Below are 19740 nucleotides of genomic sequence, written 5' to 3' on the forward strand. Positions count from 1 at the left end.
TGTGTGTATGCTCATTTGTGAGAGATCTTCTGTCATTATTTCAAGGTCTGTGTGTGTCTGATTTTGTCATTGTCTTGAGGTGCCATTCATCAGGAACAATTGTCTTATTTAAAGTGAGTCGTATGTATGCGTGGGAGGGCAGGGAGGGATGTCAAAGACGTGGTTATCTGAGGAGACAGAGAAGTGTGGGTGTCCTCAACGTTACGGTGTTCTGGGGTATTATGAGGCAGGAAAGTGTGTGTGTGTGCGTGTGTGTGTGTGTGTTTACAAGCATGTGAGTGTTTACGGAGGTTTTTTAGAGGGGCTGTATGGGAGTAGCCTACCATTGTTCTAATGTATCATGGGACACATTATGTCAATGTTAATTTGCACAGAACAAAAATGTTTTGGTCGATCAGTTCTCCTGAGATATGCCAAATGCCACAAACACACACACACACACACGTACACACCTCTTAGGTCGCTGGGAGAACTGAACAGCCTCCAGCAAAGATAGCACGTTTTGAACCCACTGCTACACACACACACACACACACACACACTCATGCACATACTGGGTTACATCTCACAGTGATGATATTCATTCCAAATATTGACTGGATGGCTAAGACATTGATAGAGGAGAGTGTTTGTCTTGTTGTGTGTCTGTGTGTGTGTGTTTGTGTGTTAGTGTGTAAGACAGAGAAAGAGAACGCAAAGACAAATCATATTTCTCTAAAGCCACTTATACAGCAAGTGTTTGCAATTGATATTGATTCTGCGATCCATACAGAGTAGCAGCACAGGAGACAAACACGCTGGTGTGTTTACAGACACAAACACAACACACAAAACACAGACCAGTAAACACTGAGCAACACCACCGCTGCTCTACTTGATATTAAATGAAGGTCTTTTCATTGCAATCACTACACTAAGATATGAGTCAGTACTCAACAACCACCACACAATACAATAGTGTGAAAGCCAATCTATAGTAATGTGTTTTTACTGAGTGAGTGAACATACAAATGTGTATGTTTAGTTATAGTGTGTGTGTGTGTGTGTGTGTGTGTGTGTGTGTGTGTGTGTGTGTGTGTGTGTGTTAAGACTATGTACAGGGGCACACACACACATACAGGCATACATACACACACACATAGGCGAGAGAGATTGAGAGGGGGAGAGAGAGAGAAACTATTTGACACATGGATTTCTTTTCACTGAGTGAACATCGTAATCAATATTTTCTGTTTAAGTCTTTTAGTGTGAAATCTAGTCTGAGGCCGTATTTTATTCTGACAGCTTCAGCAGAGTTGCAGTCTGTCTTTCAGCCTGTGTGTGTGTGTGTGTGTCCATTGCTAAATGTCTACTTGTCTCTACTTCCTTTATTGTGTTTCTGCTTCCTTTATTGTTCTCAAGTAGGTTTAGGAGACACACTGTAGCGGAATTAGGCCGAGGCGCTCTGTATCTAATTCTGTGCTAATTCTGGCACACACACACACACACACACACACACACACACACACACACACACAAATGTACAGTATTTGTGCACAGATATATGCAGTCACATGCACTCACACAAACACACATACAGACACGTACACACACACATGCACACTGTGACACACACATTGTGACAGGTTATTCTCTGGGGAGGGTCATGACCCGTTATGACATTTTCCCGAAAGCAGAAGTCTGTGACTGAACGCCTCTCTAATACAGACTCTGTCTCCCTCCCTCTGAATGTTTATTCTGATACAACAGTGCCACCTACAGGCTCTCTTTCAAGGTGCACATCTTTAGCGAATAATGGGGAGGGCTTTTTTTATTTCATCAATTTGATGTCCAGGGAAATTAGATTAAATGCACTAAAAGCAAGACAAGACTAGAAAACAAAAGAAAAAAACACACATTCTACTTTAAATACATTCTTTCAACTGTGGTAACATTTGATAAAAAAATGTACCGTTAAGATGAAAAGTGCCGATTTTTAAACACCATTCTGGGTTGCAATATATCTAATGTTGCAACCCAGGAGGGTCTTCTGTCAGTAAGGCTAAAAAGAAGCTACTGATCTATTTGAGTTCTCAAAAATGACAGTGATGAAATATGGCAGTCTGAACAAATTCCAAACTCTCTCAGTGACTCAGAATGCTCACCTTAAATATTTACCTGCAGGCTTCTGCGACCCAGGTGAGACATTCCCCAGCGCTGGGGGGCTGATGCCTTATCTATTAGGCCACTGGTACATGTGTCCCAGCAGTGTGCAGGAGGCAGAAGGCTTTTGTGTGGAAAAATGTGTTCCAGATAAGCAGCAATTCTCAATGTCCCCAAACAATTACATTGCAAACAAACACAGAAACAGTTACTCAAACTAGCAAAAATACAAATAAATAAATCGCCTTCTGAGAGACGGAGGGCAGGAGGGAGAGAGAAGGGATGTGATAAGAGCAAAGAGATGTTTTTCTGTGTTTCATGCATGGCAACACAGCTTTCTTTTAAATGTTCATGGCATTAAAACTTTTTGAGCTGAACTCTGATCGAACGATGAATTCTGATCGAACATAGAGAGAGGGGAGAAGAGAGAGAGAAAGAAAGAGAGATGGAGCCAGATGTATTTTTTTGTGTGTTTGTGAGACGGAGGAAGTGATATACACTGTATATCGTTTCTATATGTAAATCAGTTTCGATGTTTTGCTTTCACAATGCAAATTATATCATGCCAGTTCATATTGAATTTGCCTTTTATTTATCCCCTCCTGCTAATGCTACTGCTGTAGGGAGAGAAATAGAATAGAGCAGACAACAAAAGTGATTCTTCATTGTTCTCTGGAGCAGAACTAACAAGTAATTATGACCGCCGCGCAGCGAGGCGGCGGTCATATAGGTTTAGTCAGATTTTTTTTTTCTTTTTTTTTTTTTTCTTTTTCGCATGTCCAAATTTCCGTCAAGGATTCCCGGGACAATGAAAGACCGGGGTAGACGAAACTTGGTGGGCATGTAACCCCATATGGATAGCATGGAACCATCGTTTTTCGTTTTGATCTGTAGCCCCCCGGCTGGACTGCACCCCCCGAAAGGAGGGTAGGGCAGACACAGTTTTCTGTGAATATCTCGAGGTTTAGGTAAGGTTTAAAAGTACCATTTTTTTTTGTATGTTGATCTCAAGGGGCCATGTCAACCCATTCCATAACCACTCATTTCATGTATAGCGCCACCTAGTTAAAAATTAAAAAGCAAAAAATGTGGTGTTTTCATCACAATATCTCTGGCTGACATGGTCAAAACTGCACGAAATTGAAAGTGTAGGATCATTATGACACCGTCCGAATGCATGCCAAGTTTTGTGAACTTTCGTTCATGGGGGGCCTTACAATAAAATAATTTATGTGTACATTTAGTGACCGTACACCAACAAGGATTCCCGGGACACTGAAAGACCGGGGTACACGAAACTTGGTGGGCATGTAACCCCACATGGATAGCAATTGACCATCGTTTTTCATTTTGATCTGTAGCCCCCCCGCTGTACTGGACCCCCCGAAAGGAGGGTAGGGCAGACACAGTTTTCTGTGAATATCTTGAGAACCGTAGGGCCTAGGATGACCAATTTTTTCCGTATGTTTGCCTCCAGGGGTCATGTTAACCCATTCCATGTGCACACATGTGCATAAACAGATACACACGCACATACATACATTCACAGTAATCATACGTATGACACATACTCACACAGTAGACATATGCACGCATGCATGCAAATGCACAAACACACATACGCAGGCAAACACACAAGCACGCACACACACACACACACACACACACACACATAAACATAAACGTGTACACGCACACATGCACACAATTCAAGAATTTCTCAGAATTATGAACAGGCAAGCTGGGGGATGGGGTTGTATAAAATGAATTTTACATGTGAAATCTATGAACTAATCATGTTTTGGTACTTGTTGTCTAGCAGATACCAGTGAGAATTGAGTGTGGATAATGCAATCTGTGGCTCAGCAGTAAATGCCCAGTTCAGCTGCACCTTTCTCTCCTTTACAGTGATCTTCTCTGCTCCTCTGCTTTCTACTTCTCCTCTCATCTCAAGGCCTCTCTGCTCCTCTGCTCTCCTCCCCTTTACGTATTTCACAACACTCCTTCACTCTGAAGAGTAAAGGCAGCACACTGAGCAGGAGTTTATGCCAAATACGAAGCAACTGATGAACATCTGAACGATCGTCTAGTCATTGAGTTACATTCTCTTATAATATTACGACCCAGGTGGGACTTGAACCCACAATCCCCAGCTCCGGAGGCTGATGCCTTATCCATTAGGCCACTGGGCCTGGATGTACAGTAAAGCAGCAGTCAATCAAATTTTCACAGGAACGGAGAGCACTGGGCAACTCATTCCACCAACAAGGAAACACTGAGGAAAATAATCTTGTATTTGACCTATAGCGTTTATGGTCGACACACCAAACACTCATCAGAAGACCGCAGTCGGTAGAATTTCACACATTCTTTGCTTGATATGATTGACATAACACTCTGGCCAATCACCGCCTTCATTATCAGCTAATTCATTTGTTGAAAAGACTGAAGATACTGTAGCTTAATCAACAGCATAACACATAGGCCTACACATAGTTTGTTCTAACCTTCATTTTGTAAAGTAGCCTACGTTGTTTGTTTTTTTTAGCACCCTGGATTCCAATTTAATCAATCAGCTGTAGGCTAGATTAGAAGACTTCTATGGCAAAGGCTGATGGTCCCTCAGCTAGGCATGGTCATGGCTGAGAAACTCCTCTTAGGAGTGTGTGTTGGCCAGTTACAGAATTGGATCTGCTTACCAATAAGAAAAAAACTAACGTGTTCATACGAGAAACAGAGATCTATGCGAAAAATCGCCAGAGTTCTCCTTGAATCAGTGTCTCAACAGTAAATGTCCAGTTCAGCTGCACCTTCCTCTCCTTTACAGTGATCTTCCCTTCTCTGCTTTCTACTTCTCCTCTCATCTCAAGGCCTCTCTGCTTCCCTCCCCTTTACGTATTTCACAACACTCCTTCACTCTGAAGAGTAAAGGCAGCACACTGAGCAGGAGATTATGCCAAATGCGAAATAACTGAGGACCATCTGAACGATCGTCTAGTCATTGAGTTACATTCTCTTATAATATTACGACCCAGGTGGGACTTGAACCCACAATCCCCAGCTCCGGAGGCTGATGCCTTATCCATTAGGCCACTGGGCCTGCTCAATGATGTAATTGGAGGCTGATGCCTTATCCATTAGGCCACTGGGCCTGCTCAATGATGTATATTAGGAAAAGGTATGTAAACATTTCATATTGTACACAACACAAAACACTCAATGTCAATTCAATAAATAACCTAATGAAAATAAATAAATACTATAATTTACAAACCATAACGCATAAGAAACGCTTATTAAACTAGTGCATGTTGAACAGATATGGCTTTAGACTCCTTTTGACCCAAAACTATCACAGGAACGGAGAGCACTGGGCAACTCATTCCACCAACAAGGAAACACTGAGGAAAAGAATCTTGAATTTGACCTATAGCGTTCATGGTCAACAGAACAAACGCTGATCAGTAGACGGCAGTCAGTAGAATATCAAACGTTCTTTGCTTGATATGATTGACATAACACTTTCTATTTAATTTGTTGAAGAGATGGAAGATAGCTTCATAAACAGCATAACACATAGGCACATAGTTTGTCCATTAGGCCACTGGGCCTGGATATACAGTAGCTGTATTGCAAATAGTAATAACACTATAGTTCTCACTGATAAGCCCCATTGTTATCTAGATGATGGCTAGATAGCAGAACTAAGTAGGTGACCAGCAACGAGCAGGTTTCCTGGTAAAAAGAAAGAAAGAAAAAAATAGACACCCAAGCATTCATACAGACACATGAAGTATTGGTGCATTAAAACATACAATTATATCCACATCTATATCAAGAGATGCTAAGAAAGTAATCGTACAGAGAGAGACACAGGAGTCTTAGTATATGCAGATAGGATAGTGAGATGTGGGTCTAATAGGTCCTGGGGCGAGAGGTTTTGGTGTGTATAACAAAATGTGCATTTTGCTTTGTGTTTCTTAGTGTATAGATATATATGTGCATGTGTGTGTCTGTGTGTGTGTACAATTAAATCCAAAAGTTTAGTTACTGGAGAGGGTCGGGATTCTGGAGTCACTTGTGTGATAATCGGTATCAGAATTGCGCATATAGGTCTATGTGTGTGTAGGTGTGTATGTTTTATGTTTTGAAACAATTTCAAGAGGTGAACAATTAGATAAAGAGCACAAGTGACCGCAGAGGATGGGTTTTTTCTGGAGTTACTTGTGTGACAGGGAGTGAGGCAAATAGACCTCTGAAGTTCGCCTACAAAAAAGCTGCCATCTTTGACATCCGGTATCTGGCGATTTTTCCTATGGGAAAAAAACATGGGGATTTTAGCAGCATAGGGTGCAGTTGGGATGCCAGATATGAAGTTGTGGGGGATACGTAAACAGCCAATGCCTGATACAATGTGACAACCAGGTTCGACGAACCCACAATCAACAGCTCCGGAGGCTGATGCCTTACCCATTAGGCCACTGGACCTGCTGCTTGTGTTGTGTTCATTGTCCAAGGTCAAGGGCTTTATTTACAGAGTAGTTAAGTTTGGCTTAGAAATGCAGTTAATTTTTCAACTCTGCTTTGTAGATTTCTTCCAGTTTTATTTAGTCAACAGTGTATTTTATGGTGTTTAGTGACAGGTGAATTCTATGCCATGGGGCATATATGTACAAGGGGGGAATGACAGGGTGGGGGTGTGAACCCACAACACCCAGCTCCCAAGGCTGCTATCTTATCTATTACAATTCTTACAGACGCTTGCATTGAATGCAGCGCTGGAGACGCATCTCGATCACTTTACGTGGGCTTTCGTCATCCGTTGCCAAAGTGAATTGTGGTTCCGTTACGTCGATTTCCTTCTGTCGCCTCCGTCAAAAAGTTGAGACATTTTCAACTTTTGCTGCACCAAGTGACAGCAACATAAAGCACCAGCCAATCAAATTACGGCCATGCTTCAAGATATACACCGTAGTGCTCTGTGCATCTAGGCCCTATAGGGTTATAGTCATGGAGGTATTATATATAACTGGAGAGAGTGACTAAGTCCCGCCCTCCATACAAATGAATGGTGGAGGCTAGGCTAGTAAATCCGGCCAATTCATAGTCAACGCCATCTTGAACACTGGGGTTCGGATCCAGCGCCAGTCGGCTCTGATCATGCGCCAAGTTACAAAGCTGGAAATGACGCATGGACCAACGTCGATTTTTATTGGATATTCTGTAAAAAGAGAGTCGTCCTCCAGTAAGAGGGTGGCGATAATGCACATAAAGTCCTTGCCTCATAACAAGAAGAAGAAAAAGTTGCTCGGGAACGCGCATGGAGTCAGAGTGGAGTCGCCCTGAAGCGCAACTTAATTTCATTGGATAACACAGCGGCTCTAAGAGCGGTCTGCCTGCTGTCCTGCTGCAAATATGCATTCGAACATGACGTGAAATATCCGTAGTCGAACTATAAATAAACTATTCGGTTTTTAGTGCCAAGTGTAGCGCATTTTTACAGTCTATGATTAGTTTGTTTTTTATTATATTGTTTGCCATCTCATAGCGGGTGCTCTACACGTATTCTAGCGTTGGCCCATGACCAAATCAAGCCAATAATAGCCAGTAGCCACAATAATGACTGGAGCCAGAGCCCTCAATAGCCACCCTGTTTTGAAAATAATATTGAAGATATTCAATATTATTGAAGATAGTATTGAAGATAACGCACAGAACGGTCAGCCTGAGCGGACAATTACGCAACTCGTCCCCAACTCATCTAAAATGTGGTGTCTTTACTTTGAGTTGTACCCTGCAGATGGTAAAGTAACGGTTAAAGAGAATGTTGTCTGCGGACTCAGCAAAAAACAGTTTACTTACGCATCCACGACATCCAATCTTCGCGCTCACCTGTGGAGTTACCATCCAAATGAGGCAGCGGTGTCAGAGGCACAGTAGATGGCCAGAGCATCGCCAGGCGTCCAACATCGTATGATTGCATACTTTCCGTAAATCCTAAATTATGTCCAGGGTCTGGTTTTTTACTTAGGCTGCAAAGCACAGGTATTTATTTGAGGTAGACTTATTCGAGGCAGACCTTTATTTCTTACATTGTACGTTATTGTGAGACATGCGTTTTGTTTGGAGCGGCATACCAGGCTATCAAACGCAGACGATTTTCGGTTTTGGTATGGGATTTAATTTACTTTTTGACTTTTATTATATAGTTAAATGTTGAGACTGATGGGCATTTAAATCTAGAGGGTATTTGATGATCACTGTAAAGTTTCGTGTAGTGGAAAAAGTGTTGGAATTTCCAGCTGTTTATTGCGAGACAAGGACTTTCCTTCATTCATTGAACGTGCGCTGTGATCTAATGGAAACCTTATTGCATAGCGAAGTAGCCTAAATTTAGCTTTTTTTTTAAATTATGCATGGTTTACTTTTTATTAAATTTGTAGGCTGGAATGCCTCGCGGCAATAATTGTGTTTAAATGTAGTAGCCTAGTGCTTCAGCCTCTGGCAAGCTCCAAAGAGGGCGGCAATAGGTTGAGAGCAACGTGTTGGAGACCCATGGTGTAACGAGACAAGGTCTTTATGCCGCTGTTGTGTAATTTATTGTCTTTAATCATGTTTAGGCTATGTTTGTTCAGGACAAACAACAACGAAACAAGATCAATAACGTTACAATTTAATTTATTTGTTTATTTGTCATATGATGGATAAACAACCATAATATGCACGTCTTCTCATAGGATCCTCAAGAAATACGCACTGAATAACGTTTGGCTGTAGCCGCCGGATAGGTACCCGCCCACCAACATGTACGCGCATGAGAGCTCTAGCCCAACACGGATTTTCGTGCATGGAGCTGGTTCCAAATGCTCCATGCAGCGCCATATTTGAAAATGGCGTATGCTAACATGCCGAAGCTAATCTGCACGCTCTTGACCCCCTGGTTATAGTAGGTGCACAACGTGAGTGAGCAATTGAGTAGCATCTTCTTGAGGGCAGTGATGCTTTGTGGAAGAATACTTCTACACCTATTTTGCGTGTGACCACCACTGATGTTATTCTGGAACTTTCATAATATTACAACCCAGGTGGGACTTGAACCCACAATCCCCAGCTTCGGAGGCTGATGCCTTATCCATTAGGCCACTGGGCCTGCTCAATGATGTAATTGGAGGCTGATGCATTATCCATTAGGCCACTGGGCCTGCTCAATGATGTAATTGGAGGCTGATGCCTTATCCATTAGGCCACTGGGCCTGCTCAATGATTCATGTTAGGTATCTTTGAAAAGGTATGTAAACATTTCATATTATACACAACACAAAACACTCAAGGAACTGAAATTCCACTGCAATACTGTTATCTGTGCATTGCAATGCAGATAGACAGCTGAATACTCTCATTTGTGGGGGGTGCTGCTGTGACGTGTTTGGGTCCGCATGCCCATGGGTTGGGCTGGGTTGTAGCCTACCCACAACAGTGGATGGTGCTATGCTGTCTCTCTCTTTCTCTCTCTTAAAAAACAGTTACTATCAAGCTCAGGATGACCACCTCGGCAGCTCCAGTGTCAAGCAATGAATCTGTTCGTCTTTCACCTAGCCAAGCTTTTTGCCAATACCACGTTATCACTTTGTGCTCTGTGCTTGAAAAGTGCTATATAAATACTTTTATTTATTAGTATTATTATTATTATTACTATTGCTACTATATGCTATTTAAAATGACCTTCACTTATATTGTTACTTAAACTTTAAGTTAAAATACAAACTCTTACCTTCACAAATGCATTGCCTTTTTATGAGGTACACCTCAGCAAGCAGCCGCTGCAACAACTGTCCACTGTATTTCAGAACTAACTCTGATTTGCCATTACCAACCTTTTACAACAAAAACATAACTTTGCAGGTATCAAAAGTGGAAAGACCATTTTTCCACTACCACACTCGTTTCACTTTTCAAAGTGAAATATTTTCCAATATTTCTCCCAATTCTATAAGTCAACTTCAACCATTGCTTAACCATTTATATGTGAAGATTTCACTCAGACATACATCCTCTGTCCCTGACAAGCATCCCCACCAAGCATTCCATTGCTATTTTTACACGGGGCCCACACTCACTCTCCTGTGCACACAGACACACACACACACACACACACACAGCGTCTCCTCCTTATTCACAAGCTATGCAAGTATATGACGTCTTTTACAAGTGCTCTGCTATGGACTTCTAGTACTTAACTCCACCAACAACTTGTCTAACAAGTTATTATACTTTCATTCAACACTACTCTATACGCTTTTTTACCTTTACATCTACTACTTTTACACAGAACTATTACACATCATTCTAGGCACCAGGCCTCAACCAGTGCCTTACTTGGCCACCTGTCCACTCGCTCTTGGAGTGTTTCAACTTCAACTTATTCAGACCTATCATCTGTACTCATGCAAACCTTGTTATATACTATTATTTCCTTCCCATGCAGGAAATGAGGGTCTTCCCATGCAGACCTTTCAGTTTTACACATGCAAAACTGTTAATTTAGCTATATTATTCCTTCTCATGCAGGAATTGAGTTCTCCACGTGCAGAACTTATTTTTTACCCATGCAAAACTTTTTGATATGGCTATAGTATTCCTTCACATGCAGGAAATGCGTAGTTCTCCACATGCAGAACTTAAGTTTTACCATGCAAAACTTTGATATTTTTGATTTTACACATGCAAAATCATTTCCCTTATTCAACCTTGTACACACAAATGCTTACCACAATCTGCAGTATTAATTACTTGGTCTTAACTATAACATGATCCTTTGACTGGAGGACTTATAGGTCAAAACAAATAACTCAGAGTACAGTCTGGTCAGAGGAGTTTAGCTGCTATTAAGCCCGAGCGACCACAGTTCATCAGACTGAAGAACTGTCTCTCTGACACTGTGATCTGCAGCACCGGAGTGCCACAGGGAACTGTGCTCTCTCCAGTCCTGTTCACCCTGTACACATCTGACTTCTGCTACAACACCGAGTCATGCCACATGCAGAAGTTTTCTGATGATACTGCAATTGTGGGGTGTATCAGAAACGGGCAGGAGGAGGAGTACAGGAGCCTGGTGGAGGACTTTGTGCAATGGTGCAAACTCAATCTTCAACTTAACACTTCAAAGACCAAGGAGAGGGTGGTGGATTTCCGCAGGTCTAAGCCCACTCTGCTACCAGTCCACATTGATGGGGTCAATGTGGAGGTGGTTAGCACCTACAAGTATCTGGGTCTCCACCTGGACAATAAACTGGACTGGTCAGTCAACACTGATGCACTCTACAAGAAAGGGCAGAGCAGGCTGTACTTCCTGAGGAGGCTGCGGTCCTTAAATGTGTGCAGTAAGCTCCTCAGGATGTTCTACCAGTCTGTTGTTGCCAGCGTCCTCTTCTATGCAGCAGTATGCTGGGGAGGAAGCACAAGGAAGAAGGATGTGGGGCGAATTGACAGGCTGGTAAGGAAAGCTGGCTCTGTGGTGGGAGCTGAACTGGAGTGCATCACTTCACTATCTGACAAAAGGACCCTGAACAAACTGATCAACATCTTGGACAATGAGTGTCACCCACTCCACAGCACTATTGTTAAGCAGAAGAGCCTGATCAGCTGGAGACTTCGCTCACTGCCTTGCACAACTGACAGACTGAGAAAGTCATTTGTCCCCAGGGCCATTGAACTGTTCAATGCCTCACTTAAGGGAAGAGGAGAGATAGACTTCTCTGCATAGTCTGTCTGCCTCTTCACCCCCTCCATGTTTGGTACTGTCTGTCCACTAGCCACTTGTACCACTGTCTTTATGCCTCACTGTTTGCGTGCTATATTAGCACATTAGCACATATGCATAACCCCCCCTCCATGCCACAGCCGAACTGTGGCCACACTTATACATTTTCTTAAATAGTTAAATATATAGATATATAGACTTTACTTTACTTTATTTCTGCATTGTTGCACTGTTGACTTACTCATTGGCACTATCACCATGAGCACTATCACCATTGCACTACCACCATGACACTCATTCACACAGAGCACCTTAGAGCACCTTACCATACCTTACTATGCACAGAGAATCACAGGCTCAGTCCCTGCCCCAGTCATTGCAAGCGCCTCTGATTTATTAATCACCACTATGTGGATACTGTTTTTAGAATTGATTTAGATTAAGTGTTAGTTAGTATAATTTGTATTTTTGTAATTTGTATTTTAGTATATTTTTATATATTGTATTAAGTGTTAGTATAATTTGTATTTTAGTATATTTAGCATATTCTTTATCTTCTATTGTCCTTACTGCTTAGTTGTGTTTTTATATTATATACTTTAATTACTCTTTCTGCTGTTAAAGAATGTGTTTGTGTTGTATGTATGCTGCTGAGACCTTGAATTTCCCCTGGGGATCAATAAAGTATCTATCTATCTATTATTTTAAGGTACAAAAAACTCTTTGGTGTTGCTTTAATGCATTCCAGAGCATAGGTTCATGAAGCAAGCTGCTTCTGACTTTCTGTACATAATTCTTATACTCTTCCTTCTCATGCCGTCACTTGTTTGTGTGAACAGAATAGGTAACATCTCCCATGTCTTCTTTGCCACATTAGGCAATACATATACCTCGGTCTTCAGTCTATTGACCTCTGACCTTGCTGAACAGCCGCTTAGTCTGCCCAGTCTCTCTACGCATACATGTCCTTATAAGTAAACTCCTGGCCCCAAGCATGTGTATGCCTTAGCTATAATTACCCCCTGCTGTTTCACCACATGGACTTCAGACAGTTATATATTATATTATATTATATTATATATTTTCAGAAAACTACTACTACATAATTAGAATATATTTTCATAAAGCTACATAACATACATAAAACTACCACAAAGGCTGCTATATTCATCTGCACCATACAACAAAATAATATGCTGGCACTGCTATTATAAGACTTCCACTTAGTGCTTATTTGTGACATGAGCAGTGTGTCAAAACAAACAAACAAAATAAATACATCCAAATACATACAACTCCAAGAACTCCAAGAATACATCCAAATACATACAACTCCAAGAACTACATCAACCAGTCGCTTAGGATAAAAGTGTCAAGGGGGTTTGGTGCAGGAAATCTCTTGTAACAATCCAACAGTGGCACAGTTCCATGAACTCCGCGTTCCCGATTCAGAAATCCAGTTCGGAATTTGTAGTGGCTCAGCATACGACGTCTTGACGACCGCGGAAGAGTCGCTCAGCAATCACGGCGGGACTATTAAATATCTGCTAGAGACGACACAAGGCTCCGTGATCCTGGACTTGAGTGCTTTAATCTGGAAGGTAGGAGGCAGCTAATGGGAAATAGTCGGGAGATAGAAGCCGACACAACTGAAACCTAAACAGTGCCGCCGAGGAGGAGAGGTAGGCTAGGATCAACACGTTTTTTCAACCTGCATGCATGAGACGCAGACAGCGGGAAATGAGTTGATGTCCTGAGGGGAGAATCATTTCAGCTGGCGACAGACTCCTGTACCTGTTTACATGTATAACTCATGAAAATCGAACTATCGTTATCAAACGGCTCAGGTTAGGCTACGCACAAACGGAAGAGTGTGAGTAGACTAGGGTAAGTTATAAACGCGTGTTTGGCTGCAAATGTATGTTCAGTCAGAAATGCACCAAAACGACTGAGTAAAACTATTGTGCTAATGGTTACTGGTATAGGCTTACTATACTATTTAGTTATTTAGTTATTGGTTAGCAGATCCAAAGCTGTAACTGGCCAACACACACTCCTAAGAGGAGTTTCTGACCCATGACCATGCCTAGCTGAGGGACCATCAGCCTTTGCCATAATCTTCTGATCTAGCCTACAGCCGATTGATTAAATTGGAATCCAGGGTGCTAAAAAAAAACAACAACAACGTGTAGTAGGCTACTTTACAAAATGAAGGTTAGAACAAACTATGTGTAGGCCTATGTGTTATGCTGTTTATAAAGCTATCTTCAGTCTCTTCAACAAATGAAATAGCTGCATGCACTTTAATAAGCGTTTGTTATGCGTTATGGTTTGTATATTATAGTATTCATTAATTTTCATTAGGTTATTGATTGAATTGACATTGTTGTTTATTACTGCTATTCTCCTTAATGTAGGCCTAGGCTTACCAACTTTTTATTGTTTACTGTTAAATCGAAATTTATTTGTATGTTGCTTTGGACAAAAGCGTCTGCCAAATACAATAACCATATTATCCTTGCAATTAATGAAAGTTTCTTAATTCTGGATTTCTTTTGCAAAAACAGAACTGATGTCTAAAATGTCAGGGTTTCCTGGACCCTCACAACTACTCGTGGCAGTGAAGGAGGAGATAAAAGAAGAAGAAGAATTTGATAATTTCCTACACGAGTATCTGAGTGCAATTCATGAAGAGGATGAAAAGCCTGTACTGCAATATGACTATAAGACTGAAACACACACAGCACCAATCTTGACCTGCAAAGAAGATGAGTCTCCACTGACGAACATTAAAGAGGAAGAAGAATATGATTTAAGAGAATTTGATCATGAGGACACTTCTCTGAGAAGTAAGTTGCTCAATTGTTTTATCATTGTAACATAGAAAATTAAGTGTAAAAAAGTTGCAATTCTTCCTCCAGGGAACCTGGCGCGTGTCATCTCAGTTGATTGCACAACAATCAAAACAACACATACACAGAAATGATCATACAGAGAAATGAGAACTGGTTGCACAACAAATTTGTAGTGCAACCCTCAACTGGATCTAGACATTCGAGAATATTCTGTCCCAAGTCTTGCAAAATAACACACCACATTCATTTGCTGATTATATAAGCATACAATACATATTTCAGCAGAAGTTTTACACATTTATCATGTTGGATATTTTAGTATGCTTTGACGCAAAAAAGACAGGAGCCAGTGATCCAAAAGAACGATACAATTGTATTATCTTTGCAAAGAGAGGGAATGATACAAAACAATGGTTCGTGCCCAAACTCTGACATGTTCAGCATGTCGGCTTCCTTTTATGTTGAGGTCACAGAATCAGGGTGACAGTTAACACATGGCCTAAAGCAGGGGTCGGCAAATAGTGGCCCGCGGGCCAATTTTGGCCCGCCATTGATTCTATCTGGCCCGCGAGATGACGTTAATTTGCTGTTGAATGAATTTTTTTTTTAACCCCATGTTTTTAAAAAGAAAAAAAGGCCTACAGCAATCCCATCAATTTCAAAACATTTATTGAGGTATAGATGATAGTCCTACTAAAGTGACAAAACAGGTGGAACATCCTTGCAGTTATCCATGACGCACAGGTCGGAACGGTATTGGCACGCGAGTGCGCGTAATCTTGTGCAAAAAAACAACAACAGTGTCCTGTCTCCCTCTTCCAGTGGGCAAGGTCAAAAATAGCCTATGTTTCGTTAAATTAATAGGCTTGGCATTAAGAAATGCAGGCAGGCTCAACACATACCTCTGCTTCCATTCTTCTTTCTGCATTCTGAATCAATTTTTCTTTTCAAGGCTTTTGACAACGACATTTTGCATCGATAACTAGCATATAGCAATGTTCAGCTAATCATTTACACGTCATCCAAAAGAATAATATTTGTAGCCTACACATTAGTTACGGCAAGTTGCTAGGCAAGTCGCCTGTTTCATGAGAGACGACAGGAGATGCAGCAGGCGGCATAAAAACAGCGCACATAAGCAAATAAACGTTTTTAATGGAATTAAATTAAATGCATTTTAAAAGTTAGATGATGTTTATTTTAATATAATATAATAATTAATAATTTAAATAGTAGGCCTATAACCCCCCCCCATTACAAAAGCTATGGCCCGCGATGCCATTGTCTGAAAAAAAATTGGCCCGGGTCCAAACGTAATTGCCGACCCCTGGCCTAAAGCATAATCTGTCCTCCACTGGTAAGTGGTCTAATACATCGGGGCAGCCGTGGCCCACTGGTTAGCACTCTGGACTTGTAACCGGAGGGTTGCCGGTTCGAGCCCCGACCAGTGGGCCACGGCTGAAGTGCCCTTGAGCAAGGCACCTAACCCCTCACTGCTCCCCGAGCGCCGCTGTTGTAGGAGGCAGCTCACTGCGCCGGGATTAGTGTGTGCTTCACCTCTCTGTGTGCTGAGTGTGTTTCACTAATTCACGGATTGGGATAAATGCAGGGACCAAATTTCCCTCACGGGATCAAAAGAGTATATATACTTATACATACTTATATATATATATATATATATATAATATAATATAATATATATGTACATCATTACATTCCACATTCCGAGATTGTGGAAATGGATTTCTTTCTGTTCCCCTCCTGTTTATTTTCAGCTCTCAATTGTCTGGATATTATTAGGGCTGGGACAACGCGTCGACGTAATCGATGACGTCGACACAAAAAATACGTCGACGCAAAATATGTGCGTCGATTCATCAAGCATAACGCATACAGCCAAATATTTTTAATTTTACACCTTCAGTGTTTCCCATACGTTGACTAATCTGTGGCGGGGCGCCACAAAATCAAAACCGGCCTATTTAAATTAAAGATCAGATACAATCCTTTCATTGGGTTGCTCTTTTTACGCACACAGCCTTTCCTTGCCCCACCCGCTCTCTCTCTCTCTCTCTCGTAACGAGCCCGCTGCCCCTCCTCTGCATGCGCATTTAACAAAATATTCACGATTGTTGAAGGATTGTTGTTGCCACATAGAAGCATTGCATAGAACTAGGCTAAATTGCTATTAAATCCGCTTAGCATTGTAACCATGCTGCGCAAATTTGTTCAAAACTGCTGCATTAAAGTTAACTCTGCTAAGGTCTTATGACAACATAGTAGGCCTACATTGAGGAGACTAAACTAGGTTAAGTTATGCAATCAAGCAGTATCTCAAAGCTAACGTTAGAATACTGTTTGGATGTCGAGTTTAGCTTGCTTACTTACAGCTGCTTGTCAATTTCGTTACTGATGCAGGGCTCATTTTATTGACTCTGACACTGAATGTTTGCAAAATCCCGATGTAAATGGAAAAGTGTTTTCCAAGACTCAAAAGTGCTTGTCCCAAGGAGAAGTAGTACGAACCGTTATTTGAACTAACTACGTTATGAATTGATCCACACATCAGCAGCTTTTAACTGTGTTAAGTAGGCTATTACAATTGCAAGGGTTCCCTTTTATTTTGGAATTTTAAGAGCAATACACATATATTGTAATGTTAATGAATTCATGTTTTTTCATTCAGATATGTAAATCAACATGTATAAATTGCTATTAGTCAATTAATGGGGAGATAATCGAATCGAAATCGAATCGGACTGAAAAAATGAATCGTTAATTTAATCGATGCATCAAAAAAGAATCGCTAAATTAATCGTTTAAAAAATAATCATTTATCCCAGCCCTAGATATTATAAAATCAGAATTATAAACAGGACATAAGGTTCATGCTTGTAGACTGAGACACAATAATATACAGAACATGAGATTTATAACTAAAACTGACAGAACAGAAGATTAATTTATGTGAACCAAAACAGCAAAACATACAGAATAGAGGATTCATATATGTGTACCAAAACAGCCATACGTGAACATAGGATTACATGTAAACAGAAGATTCATGTATGTGAACCAAAACAGTATACCATAAGCATGCATGTGAATCTAAACTAAATCAATATAAAACACTTATATGTTTTAAGGCAGTGCAATAACTAAAAACACATCACTTATCGGTTTTTAAAACAGTGCAATAACTTTTCTTAATTGTCAATATAAACACCCCACTAACATTATTTTAGAGTGGAGCTGAGCGGTGCCAATATCCCGCTCCTCACTCAGGTGGCTGTTCACTTTGCCGCTTATCCGCTCAAATTTGCGTCAGGTTGCTCTGCTCAATTCTGCTCCACTCCAGCTCAAATCCTCCCACTCCAGTGAAATTGCTCCACGCTTGCTACAGTTTAAAAGAGAGAGAAATGATCTATAAGCCGAATTGTCACCTTAAACAGAAAACTTAAATCCCAAAGAACTAAGAGCAACGGCAATATATTTATATAGTACATTTATTTTTAAAAGATTATACAACAACGAACAAGCTTGGCAACATCAATACACATAAGCCTAAAAATAAAGGAGTCAGTGGGATTAATTGCCTGAAGAATAGAGGTTTAGCATCCAAGTGTTTACCCTATTTTAATTGCATTTTCACTACCTTTAATTATAGGCATTGCTTAGGCATAGGCAATTATAGGCTGGTCATTGTAAGTGCCATTCACACATGCTATAGCACAGTCGGCTACCCAGATCTGCCACCATTTCATGTATAATACTTGCATTGATTTGATTTTGATTTTTAAATAATAAAAAAACAAAAAGTGTACCGGTATTATACAATTCTTACATTTTGAAATGTATCTCACCACAGCAAGCTGCCAGCTGGACATGACTTTTTATGTATAGGCCATAAGAACCATGGTGGATGGGGTCTAAGAAGAGTGAAAAGCAGTTTGCAGCAAAGCTAACCAACGTCGTCTATATCAGGAAAAAAATAGCGAGCAGCCTGATAACCAAATTAAATGCTCGGCGGGCCGGATTAAAGTGCTTGGCGGGCCGAATCCGGCCCGTGGGCCGCAGTTTGCCCACCCCCGCTCTACATTGTTAGTATCTAGTTGCTTTGGTAGGAATAGTACACTTGTATGACTTATCAGTTTCCTTTCTAAAATATTTAGCAAACCCCATCCACGAGCTTACAATGGGCAATTTTTGAAATTTAAAGGTCTTGGTTTTATTAGGAAGAAATTAATTCTGACTGGATTTGGGCATGCCTCAGACTCCAGGCGTGAACGGTATCAGAGCGAAATTGGAGCAAACAGAGCGGCCGCTCCGGCCTCTAAATTAAAAAGAGCTTTTTTGCGCTCCAACAAAATTCCAGCCGCTGTGCTCACTCACGCTCCACTCCCCTCACTAGCTATGCGTTCCACTAAGAAATTTTTTTCATATCAACCTAAATTAGGTGATTGATCAGTCTGGTTCTATTTTAAATAAATAACGCCTCTTTGCTAAGGCCGACTGGATTTCAAACTTGCACGCTGTGGGTCTGACAGAAGCGGAAATGGTAGAATGCGCGTAACTGAAAAGTGTTTAACTGTGGTTTTGCACAGGTGTAAGTTAAAAACATATCAGACAGGTATAAAAATGCTAAACATTTGAAAGATTTGAAAAACAGTTAAAGATGTTTTAAATCAATTCCAAAACAAACAGGCAATCAGTGAAGGGACTTGAGAATACGTGCAATGTTGGCTCTCCTTCTGTTCTGCAATTTGTTTATGGATTTCTTCAGTACACCAGAAGATCATAGGATACTGAGGGCAGTTAGTTACATTCAAAAGTTAATTTAAAAAAATCACTATAGCAAGTGAAATGGGCAGTGTGCAGGAGTTTCAAAAGTTAATAAAAAAACAAACACTATTGCAAGTAAAACGGAACATGAAAATGTTCCTCTTGTCCCCCACTCACAAAAGGAGCCTATAGCCTATGACT

The 19740-nt window shown here is 40.9% G+C and overlaps 3 non-coding genes across 3 annotated transcripts; all 3 read right to left on the reverse strand.

The window, feature by feature from the left end:
* Positions 1-4261: 4261 nt before the first annotated feature.
* On the reverse strand, positions 4262-4334 carry trnar-ccg (transfer RNA arginine (anticodon CCG)). Its single transcript has one exon. It is a non-coding gene; the product is annotated as a tRNA-Arg (tRNA).
* Positions 4335-5169: 835 nt separating this feature from the next.
* On the reverse strand, positions 5170-5242 carry trnar-ccg (transfer RNA arginine (anticodon CCG)). Its single transcript has one exon. It is a non-coding gene; the product is annotated as a tRNA-Arg (tRNA).
* Positions 5243-9219: 3977 nt separating this feature from the next.
* On the reverse strand, positions 9220-9292 carry trnar-ccg (transfer RNA arginine (anticodon CCG)). The gene has a single exon. It is a non-coding gene; the product is annotated as a tRNA-Arg (tRNA).
* Between the last annotated feature and the right edge of the window lie 10448 nt (positions 9293-19740).

Source organism: Alosa pseudoharengus, unplaced genomic scaffold (assembly GCF_046254945.1).
Source record: "Alosa pseudoharengus isolate Yale_2024_CS ecotype anadromous, Long Island Sound unplaced genomic scaffold, YU_APseudo_1.1 YU_APseudo_1.1_scf_7, whole genome shotgun sequence".
Classification (NCBI taxonomy): Eukaryota; Metazoa; Chordata; class Actinopteri; order Clupeiformes; family Clupeidae; genus Alosa; species Alosa pseudoharengus.